The sequence below is a fragment of the Marmota flaviventris genome, chromosome 20 (genome assembly GCF_047511675.1).
Source record: "Marmota flaviventris isolate mMarFla1 chromosome 20, mMarFla1.hap1, whole genome shotgun sequence".
In the NCBI taxonomy this organism is placed as follows: Eukaryota; Metazoa; Chordata; class Mammalia; order Rodentia; family Sciuridae; genus Marmota; species Marmota flaviventris.
Genome location: NC_092517.1, coordinates 15351313 through 15363052, shown reverse-complemented (window position 1 = coordinate 15363052; position 11740 = coordinate 15351313).

The window sequence follows — 11740 nt, the reverse complement described above, 5'->3', positions numbered from 1 at the left end:
GAGTTTCTTGGGTCTATGTATTTATAGTTTTCATCACATTTTTAAAATATTTGGCCATTATTTCTTTGGATATAATATTTATTGGCCCCTCTCATCCCTTTTTCCCACTTTTCTGGGAACTCCAGTTTTATGAACATTAGGTTCCTTATTCCACAGTTCACAGATTGCTCTTCCTTCTCCTTTTCCCCTTCCCCGCTACTTCCCCTTCTCCTCTTCTATTCCTCCTTTTCCTCCTTCTCTTTCCCTCCGTGTTTCATTTGGATAGTTTCTATTGGTATTCCTGAAGCTCATTAATATTTTTTTTCCTGCTGGACCTAACTTAGCCTTAATCCTCTGTATATCCCAGACATTCCACTTTTAATCTCTATTTGTCTGATTTGGGACTTTTTATATCTCTCCTATATATGCCTATGCTTCCATTACTTTCTTGAACACATACAGTATTTGTTGAATAGTTTCTTTAATGTCATTCTACTAATTTTATCATCTGCATAATTTGTGAGTGTTTTTCAATTGGGCAAGTGTTCTGCTCTTTATGGATCTGTGTTAGTCAGCTTTTATTGCTGTAATGAAATACTTGAGGCAGGATACTTCATAAAGAGAATAGACTAAATATTTTGGCTCATAGTTTTGGAGACTGGACATCTAAACTGCATGGTATAGGCTCTGGGAAGGGTCTCCCTTGCCTGTATCACATTGTCTTGGGAGTACGTATGTACTTCTATCCATGTGTGGCCTCTATTATAAAGCTACTAGGGTTCACTCATGGGAGTCCCATCCTAACATCTAATTGTTACTTTGCAAAGCTCTCACCTCCATACAACATGGCCAAATTCAGTTTTCACTCTCTTAATGCCATTAACATTTGACTTTAGAGATTAAGTCTCTACATGAGTTTAAGGGAATAAAACATATTTAAACCACAGCAGGGTCACATTTTTCTGCTTATTTGCTTACCAGATAATTTTAATTTTTTTATTGTGAATTTTTTGTTAGATAAAATGGTGATGGAATTCTTTGAGTATTTTGAACTTTGATCTGAGATGCAGCTAAATCACTAGAATACAGTTTGATACTTGTGAGGCTTGCTTTTAAACTTTACTATGTGGGGGCAGAATATCCTTTACTCTAGACCTAATTTGGCTCCGCTAATGAGGAAGTGACCTTCTAAGCAGTGTACTAAATGCCCTGTGTATTACAAAGTCCTTTCACTGTGGCTGGTATGAATATAAATCATGACATTATTTTAAATGTTTAACTTGCTTCATTATTATCTGGGGTAAAGATTTTTTTTCTGGTACATACAAAGCCATTTATAATGTCTGTTTTACCAGTTGTTCACATCTCCTTTGCTAATTTTTTTCTTTAGAGGAGTTACCTTAGTGTTTGCTTAGAGGGTTTTTTATTTGCTTTATATTTAAAGCTATTACCCTATCCTTTGTTACTTTGTTGCAGATAATTTCTCAATTGGTAATTTTAAAGATAAATAACTTAATTGTAATATACATATGGAAAAGTATACAAGTCATAAGGAAGTACTTGATGAATTATCACAGTGGACATGCCTCTGTGACCACCTTTACCAGGATCTCAGAAAACTTCCCTTGCATCTGTCATTCATTATCCTCATTTTCCTCCCCCAAAATAATCAATATCCTGACTTCTAATGGTATCAGTTAGATTTGCCTGTATGAACTTTATATATATAGAATCATGTAGTATATGTTGTTTTTTTTCTAACTTTTTTTGTTTAACATTCTGATTGTGACATATATTCATGTTGTGCATAGTAGTAATTTGTCCCTTTTTATTGTTGTATGAATATATGATAATTTATGTTTTACTATTGATGGACATTTAAGTTGCTACTGCTATGGGACTACTGTGAATAACACTGCTTTGTTATATCTTTCGTATTTAGATCTAAAGTCCATTTGAAATCAGTTTTTGCATATGGTGTGAGGTAGGGATCTGGATCCATTTCCTCCCTGTGTGATTGTATGGTTGATCTGGCTCTTTTTGTTAAGCTCTATTCCATTTCATAGGAATTTTTGCCTTTATTTTTTTCTAAAACCACTGTTATGAACATGTGCTGAAATCATAATTTGCAATGTGATGATATTGGGTGATGGTTAAGTCATAAGGGTGGAGCTCTTATGAATGAGATTCATGCTGTTTAGAGAGAGAGAGATTCCAGAGAACTCTTTGACACTTTCTATTATATAAGGACATGGCAAGAAAGAAGCCATTTATGGGCCCCCACTAGATGCTGAATTTACCAGTCCCTTGATCTTAGACTTCCCAGCCTCTGTAACTGAGAAATAAATGTTTGTTTGTGTAAGCTATCTGATCATTGGTTGTTTTGCTCTAATGGCCCAAATGAACTGATGGATCTCTTAATTCCTACAAGTTTATAGTATACATGTTCTAATGTTTCATTGCCCATCACCACATCCCATCCTTCTAATATCCAGTTAGCTTTTTTTTTTTTTAAGTGGCTAATCTTTCTGGACCTCTGTGTCCTCGTTTATAAAATGTCAGTAGTCCTACTATCTAACTCATAGGGTTATTATTAGGATTAATTGAGATTATGTAAAGCATTTAACAGTACGGTAATTGACAGAGATCATCATCATCGTCACCTCACATTTCCTGTTACCAGTAGAGGACAGACCCTTGTGTGGAGTTTCTTGCTGCATTTACCCTGATCATGTGGTCTCTTCTGAGAACTGGGCTTCAGCCTTGTTCCTGAACTAAGGCTGGCCTTACATGTCACCCCTCTCTTTTTCTCTTCCCAGGACTCTGGTTCTTGGCATTTGTTTATTTGTTTGCTTTGAGTTCTGTTGATTGAACACAGGGGGCATTTTATCACTAGATACATTTCCAGTCCTTTTTATTTTTTGAGACAGAATTTCACTAAGTTTCTGAAGGTCTTGTTAAATTGTTCAATCTGGCATTGAACTTGTGATCCTCCTGCCTCAGCCTTTCAAGTGGCTGGGATTACAGGCATGTACCACCATGCCCAGCCTCATCTTGGCATATTTTATGAGTTGAATTATGTTCTCTCAAAAGATATGTTGAGGTCCTAAAGCTTCTGTACCTCAGAATGTGATATTATTTGGAAATAGGGTCATTATGGATGTAATTAATAAATATGAGATCATACTGGAGTAGGCTAGGCCTTGAATTCAATAAGACTGGTGTCCTTGTAGGAAGGTAACAGGAGTCATAGAGACATGGGCACATGATGGGAGAAAGCCATGTGTCATTGAAGGCAGAGATCAAAGTGCTGCAGGTGCAAGCCAAGGAATGCTAGGAATTTCCTGCAAACCAATGGAAGCTAGAAGACGGAAGAAAGAATCATCCTCTATTGACTCCAGAGAGATCATCATCCTGCTGATATGTTGATTTTGGATTGTTTTTTCTGCCTCAAAAGGCCCACAGGATAGGACATTTTAAATTTTTTTTTAGTTTTATTGATTTTATTTTTTTACAATACATGACAACAGAATGCATTACAGTTCTTATTACACATATAAAGTACAGTTTTTCATATCTTTGAATATAGAGTATGTTCATGCCAATTCATGCCTTTATACATGTACTTTTTTTATTACAATTCTTATTACACATATATATATACCACAATTTTTTATATCTGTTTATATATAAAGTATGTTGACACACAATTAGAGTCTTTGTACATGTACTTTAGTTAATGGTGTCCATCATATTCCACTGCCCTTGCTAACCCCCTGCCCCCTCCCTTTCCATCCCACCCCCCTTCCCTATCTAGAGTTCATCTATTCTTCCCATGCTCCCCCTCCCTACCCCACTATGAGTCAGCCTCCTTATATCAGAGAAAAAAATTTGGCATTTGTTTTTTTGGGATTGGCTAACTTCACTTAGCATTATCTTCTCCAACACCATCTATTTACCTGAAAATGCCATGATTTTATTCTCTTTTAATGCTGAGCAAAATTCCACAAATGTCACATTTTTTTATCCATTTATCCACTGAAGGGCATCTAGATTGGCTCCATAGTTTAGCTATTGTGAATTGTGCTGCTATAAACATTGATGTGGCTGTGTCCCTGTAGTATGCTGTTTTTAAGTCCTTTGGGTATAATCCGAGGAGAGGGATAGCTGGGTCAAATGGTGGTTCCATTCCCAGATATCCAGGGAATCTCCATACTGCTTTCCATATTAGCTGTACCAATTTGCAGTCCCACCAGCAATGTATGAGTGTACCTTTTTCCCCACATCCTCTCCAACACTTATTGTTGTTTGTCTTTATAATAGCTGCCATTCTGACTGGAGTGAGATGATAGCTTAGTTTTGACTTGCATTTCTCTGATTGCTAGAGATGATGAGCATTTTTCCATATATTTGTTGATTGATTGTATATCCTCTTCTGAGAAGTGTCTGTTTAGGTCCTTGGCCCATTTGTTGATTGGGTTATTTGTTTTGTTTGTTTGTTTGTTTTTGATGCTTAGCTTTTTGAGTTCTTTATATATCCTAGAGATTAGTGCTCTATCTGATGTGTGAGTGGTAAAAATTTGCTCCCAGGATGAGGGCTCTCTGTTCATCATACAGATTGTTTCTTTTGCTGAGAAGAAACTTTTTAATAAATGATGCCATCCCATTTATTGATTCTTGGTTTTAATTCTTGCGCTATAGGAGTCTTATTAAGGAAGTTGGGGCCTAATCTCACATGATGAAGATTAGGGCCTACTTTCTCTCCTATTAGACACAGAGTCTTTGGTTTAATTCCTAGGTCCCTGATCCATTTTGAGTTAAGTTGTGTGTATGGTGAGATAGGGTTTTAATTTCATTTTGTTGCATATGGATTTCCAGTTTTCCCATCACCATTTGTTGAAGATGCTATCTTTTCTCCATTGCATGTTTTTGGCACCTTTGTCTAATACAAGATAATTGTAATTTTTTGGGTTAGTCTCTGTGTCCTCTATTCTGTACCATTGGTCTACCAGTCTGTTTTGGTGCTGTTTTTGTTACTATTGCTCTGTAGAATAGTTTAAGGTCTGGTATAGCGATGCTACCTGCTTCACTCTTCCTGTTTCTCTTTTGTTTTTCACAGGATTGTTATTTTTCACTGGTTAGGAAGAACAAGACCCCCACAGGCCAGTGTCCTGTGTGAGGGGGATTAATCTCAGAAGCATCCAAGCAAAGCCGTCCTGCACCCAAAAATCAGAGCAGTGGCACTAAGCTTGCCTGTAAATGCAGGGTCTTGCCTTAGATGCTAAGCTGGATCCAAGACCCCCAAATGCTTTCAGTGTGGATTCTTCCACAGCAGACAAGTGTTGAGAAGGGAACCTTGAGAGGTCTGCATCTGACTCCCTTTGCTGTGCAGGCTAGAGTTAAGCTCTGTCATTCTCTGAGTTCAGTGATACTTGTATGGTGTTGGGCGTGAAATAATTGCTCTCCAGGGGTCTGTAGCTCAGAACCACTATGCCTAACATTGAGTAGACACTCTGTAAACGTGCCGTGGGAGAAGCATTTCTTTTTACACAAGGTTTTTCCTTTTTGTTTGCTGGCGCTGAGGTTGGTGTGATGGTCAGCTTCTTCATCCTGCTCAGTTCCAACCAGCCAGACAACAATGCCTCTTAAGTGTTTTTTTCTAGCTCCAGTCCACAGCCCTGTTTGACCTTCCATCTTCCAGGTACCCCACCCTGGATGACTGCCCTGCCTCTTACTACCCCACTGTCCTCCTGTCACCTATAGTCTGTTCCCTTCCCACCCAGCCCCTGTAGTATGGCCACTGGCTTCCCAAGGCACAACTAGACCCAAACTTCTGTTACCCATCCATGGCCCAGAGTACACTCCTTGGCACCTCTCCCCTGCACTCTTGCTTTTGTCCCAAATTACCTCCCAGGTCTCTTCCCACCTTTCTCTCTAATGCCCACTCTGCAGGGCTTATGGGCTTCTGCTAAGGAAGTTGGAAGAGCAGGGAAGGATGGGAGAAAGGAGGAGGGGCTGCTCCCCAGACACATGGCGTGCGCATCAACAGCCCCTCTTAGGATGCAGGAAACATCATGGTTCCATAAGTGACCTGGGGATAAAAGCAATGGGACACAGGTGCAAGGAAGGTCTCTGTGACCATCCTGCAGGCAGCAGTGGCATAAATCAGTGGGCAGGGCGGCCGTTGGGAGCTAAATGCCTGTTTTGGGGGCCTGACCAGCGGCCATATAGGCAGCCTCGTCTATAAATGCAGTTGGTGGATTCACCCCGTTGGGGTTTGCAGGGAGGATTCTCCAGATAATAGGCATGAAGGAGCATTGTAACCTTGGGAATGCTTCACACATACAGGGCACTATTATCAGGCGTTACCATCCAGTGTTGGCCCCCATCCAGAACCTGCAATCTCTGAATCTTTCCACTTTCCGCTGCTCCCAATAATGGCCTGCCCAATGAGGCTGACTGCGTTTCCGATTTAGGCTCTGAGGCGAACATCGATCTGGGTTGTGCTTTGTGAGGATGGATGAGTGGACGCCCAGTCACTCTCCAAGCTGGATCTCAGGCTCTAAATGATTCATGGGTCAGGCTGCAAATAGTACCTTACATTCCGGTGCTTCTGCGATGCTTGGGAAAGAATATGGCCTCCTCAGCACTTTGGAGCACAATGCTGAGGCAGAGATGTGATTCCATTTGCTAAGTTTTGATTTGGCCATTCCTTTGGATAAATAGGACACGTCAACATTGGAGGGGGTGCACAGAGCCTGTCCTAATCTCTCTTTAGGTGCATTTGAGATTTTATTTCCCTCTTTGTAGGTTGGAAAGAAGCCTGGATTAGGAATTAAGAGATGTGCCATTTGGGGTTTCCAAGTGGTTGTGTACTTTTTCAAGTTTCTGCTTCTCACTCACAGGATGGAGACTTCAGTCTCAGAAGCAAGCATGAGGCAAGCACAGAGCTTTGTTGTTGAACTCTTTACATCAAATAAAAATTGTATGGGGCCATCTGTATGCTTTTAGGTTCACAAGTAGTGCGTAAGGGGATGTCCATTAGTGCCAAGCTCATCTCTAAGCTGCTGACTTTGGGCTTCTGGGTCTCAGAGATGTACCTTCCTCTGTGTCCCTTAATATCCAGGAAAGGCTCAGCACATGGTGGGCTCTCAGAAAAGTGGTCACTGGGTACATGAGGGCACCATTGCAATGGAAAAGATCATATCATCCAACCAGTCCCACAAAGAAAAGGCACTGGAAGGAAATATCCCAAATAAACTCCCACCTCTCCTGTAGGCGACCGCCATGCCATGATCCCCATGATAGCAGACAGGGCGGTCCACAATTACATCTTTTTTTGGTGGGGTACCGGGGATTGAACTCAGGGGTACTCAATTACTGAGCCACCTCCCCAGCCCTATTTTGTATTTTATTTAGAGACAGGGTATCATTGAGTTGCTTAGCATCTTGCTTTTGCTGAGGCTGGTTTTGAACTCGTGATCCTCCCTGTCTCAGCCTTACAGACATGTGCTACTACACCAGCTGATTATATTTTTTAAATGTAATTTGAAGGTCAATTTGTGTTCTAATTAGTTGTATATGACAATAGAATGCACTTTGGAGCTGGAGAATATCATGGTAAGCTAAATAAGCCAATCCCCCCCAAACCAAAAGCCCAGTGTTTTCTTTGATATGCGAATGCTAATTCACAATAAGTGGAAGGGGCTAGAGAAGAATAGAGGTACTTTGGACTAGGCAGAGGGGAGTGAAGGGAAAGTGGGGGCGGGGGGCTTGGGGATAGAAAGGATAGGAGAATGAATCGGGAGTCATGTATTACCCTGTGGACATATATGACTGCACAAGCAGTGTGATTCTACATCATGTACAACTAGAGGTCAGCATTTGAACCTGTCTCATCCTAGTTCTACCTATCTACTCATATGTTAGGGGGAGCCCAGCTATAACACTTCTGTGAACATGGGGACAGGCCGGAGCTCATGAGCTTCAACTCAAAAACTGAGAACACCCAGGCCCCTGTGTACAGACTTCCCTTCCATTTCTTCCTCTGGATCACTGGTTCTCAAACTTTACTGTACCCAAAAGCAAGGCACATAGAGTTGTGCTCTCAAGACCTGTGCAACATGTAGGATCTACAAGGGACAGGTGGCCTGCCTTGTTTTCTCCTCATGTGCCCACCTTAGACCCTGTCTCCCTCGCTGCACATACCATTCTGCTCTGCATCTGCCTTGGTCGCTGTTGTATCCTTGGCACCTAGCCCAACATTTGGTAAATGCAAGTCATGCACCCTCCTACAACGGTGATCCTATGAGATTATAATGGAGCTGAAAAAAATTCCTATGGCCTAGCAACACTAGCCATTGTAACGTTGGTAATACAACATTGCTCATGAGTTTGTGGTGATGCTGGGCAAATAAACCTACTGCCAGTTGTATAACAGTGGAGTGTGTACAATTACATACCGTACATAATACTGGCAAAACAACTATGCTATATTGATTTATATATTTGCTATACCATACTTCGTAATCATTATTTTAGAATGCACTGCTTCTACTTATAAAACGAAAGTTGACTATAAAACTGTGCTTCGTGCGTTCTTCTGGCAATAGTCTCATACATCTTGTGTTTACTGTTTCCTGGTATTATTTTCTCCTGTGCTTGATCTAATCTCGAGTTCTTCTGTTCATTGCATGGCCCCAGGAGCAGCCATAGGTAGTGTGCACATGTAGTAGGCTAGACCATCTAGGTTTGTGTAAATACACTCTTAACAAGTGTGCACAGTGACAGAATCACCTAATGACACATTTCTTAGAGCATATCCCTATTGTTGAATGATGCTTGATTGCACATGTTTAGTTACTGCTTGGTAAGTATTATTTTTAAAAAATACGTATTTGTTATGGATTTTATCTGTTCTTTTTTTTTAATTAACGGAGTGGACAAACCCCTGAAATCTCTGTGGATTTGTATACAAAACATGCATTTCTTGCTCTTGCAGTCTCTTCTGCATTTGGTCACTCAGGGACCTCTGGGTTCGATCATCACAATTTATGGAATTGCACGTGTCTGTGACCAGGAGGGGAGACTTGGGGACAGTGTGTTGGTTCTTGCCTGCATCCCCTTAGAAATGACATACATTCCCCAGCTCCCAGTCCATGGGCCAGAGCAATTCAGGTGGCCCCAAGTTGAGACTGGGAGGGACGGGGGCATGTCTGGACTATTTGGAACCCCCTAACGGCTGTCCCATGCATTGGACACATCCCTTTAGAATGTAGCTCAGTCCTACTGAGCAGCCTGGGCACCAGTCACTGCCTGAGGGACTTTGCAACACTTCGCTCCTACTCTTTGCCCCACACTTCAGGGAGGTAGAAATTATTAATTCCGGGTGGCAGATGAGGAAACTGGGGCTCAGTGTAGTCAAACACTTGCTCAAGTTCACATAGCAAGCTAGGAACAAGGCCAGGACTTGAGTGCAAGTGTGTCTTTTATCACCAACCCCAGCACTTTCCTCATTGTGGTCCAGATGCCCATGGGCACAGAGAGCCAAAAGATGTCCATGACAAGGAAGGATGTTATTTTTTTAAAATTTTTTTTATTGTTAGTTGTTCAAAACATTACAAAGCTCTTGACATCATATTTCATACATTTGATTCAAGCAGATTATGAACTCCCATTTTTACCCCGTATACATTTTGCAGAATCACATCGGTTACACATCCACTTTTTTACATATTGCCATACTAGTGTCTGTTGTATTCTGCTGCCTTTCCTATCCTCTACTATCCCCCCTCCCCTCCCCTCCCCTCCCCTCCCATCTTCTCTCTCTATCCCATCTACTGTAATTCATTTCTCTCTCTTGTTTTTTTTCCCCTTTCCCCTCACTTCCTCTTATATGTAATTTTGTATAACAATGAGGGTCTCCTTCCTTTACCATGCAATTTCCCTTCTCTCTCCCTTTCCCTCCCCCTTCTCGTCCCCGTTTAATGGTGATCTTCTTCTCATGCTCTTCCTCCCTGCTCTGTTCTAAGTTGCTCTCCTTATATCAAAGATGACATTTGGCATTTGTTTTTTAGGGATTGGCTAGCTTCACTTAGCATAATCTGCTCTAGTGCCATCCATTTCCCTGCAAATGCCATGATTTTGTCATTTTTTAGTGCTGAGTAGTACTCCACTGTGTATAAATGCCACATTTTTTTTATCCATTCATCTATTGAAGGGCATCTAGGTTGGTTCCACAATCTAGCTATTGTGAATTGTGCTGCTATGAACATCGTTGTAGCAGTATCCCTATAGTACGCTCTTTTAAGGTCTTTAGGGAATAGTCCAAGAAGGGGAATAGCTGGGTCAAATGGTGGTTCCATTCCCAGCTTTCCCAGGAATCTCCATACTGCTTTCCAAATTGGCTGCACCAATTTGCAGTCCCACCAGCAATGTACAAGTGTACCCTTTTCCCCACATCCTCGCCAGCACTTGTTGTTTGACTTCATAATGGCTGCCAATCTTACTGGAGTGAGATGGTATCTTAGGGTGGTTTTGATTTGCATTTCTCTGACTGCTAGAGATGGTGAGCATTTTTTCATGTACTTGTTGATTGATTGTATGTCCTCCTCTGAGAAGTGTCTGTTCAGGTCCTTGGCCCATTTGTTTTTTTTTTTTTTTTTAGTTATTAGTCTTCTGCCTTATTTTTTTTTATTGGTTGTTCAAAACATTACAAAGCTCATGATATATCATCTTTCATACATTTGACTCAATTGGGTTATGAACTCCCATTTTTACCTCAAATACAAATTGCAGAATCACATCGGTTACACACTCACATTTTTACATAATGGCATATTAGTGACTGTTGTATTCTGCTACTTTTCCTATCCCCTACTATCCACCCTCCCCTCCCCTCCCATCTTCGCTCTCTACCTCATCTGCTGTTGTTCAGTTCTCTCCCTTGTTCCCGCCCCCTTTCCCCTCACAACCTCTTATATGTAATTCTGTGTAACATTGAGGGTCTCCTACCATTTCCATATGCTTTCCCTAAGGAAGGATGTTAGGTAGGAAAAAAAGACACAGTGGTGATCAGAGAGACACAAGTATCTGCCATATTCAGATGGTCACAGGAACAAGTCACCACACTGGGAAAAACAGCTACTTTTATGATCAGAATCAGAGGTGAAGGAAGGTGTCTTCTAAATGGTGCTCAGTTTGGGCTAGTGGGAAGCTCAATGGTAGATTGGATGCTTTGCATGTGCCAGGCCCTGGGCTCCATTTCCACATCAAAACAAACAAATAAATAAATCAACAAGGCTCAATTTATTGGCTACCTCTCACAAAAATCCCTTGGACACTTCAGAGAGTCATTTAGGTTTTGCCTCATCTTGAAGAAATGAGGACTATCTCTCTCTGCACTCTCAAGTTATTTTTAAAATGAACATTTTCTCCACCCTGCAGAGAACTCATTATTCAGAGTTCTTTTTTTCCCCCCATCAACTTCTTTTTTGGTGTAGTTGAATCCCAGAGGGGATAATAAATATTTATAGTAGGGAGCTAAACAAAAAGAAAGGAGATAAAAAAACAAGCTCAGTTTTCAACAAGCTACTTCTAACCAATGGATCGGAGATTGTTCACAGGTCTTCATCTGCTCTCAGCAAACTTTTAAGAGGCTCTGTTCTGAATACGGTTATCCCAATTTGTGGAAGTCTCGGTCCGCTAAGCCTTAGCAGACAACCGCCCAGCCCAGGCCTGTTGGAAGGTCAAGGGAGACAGC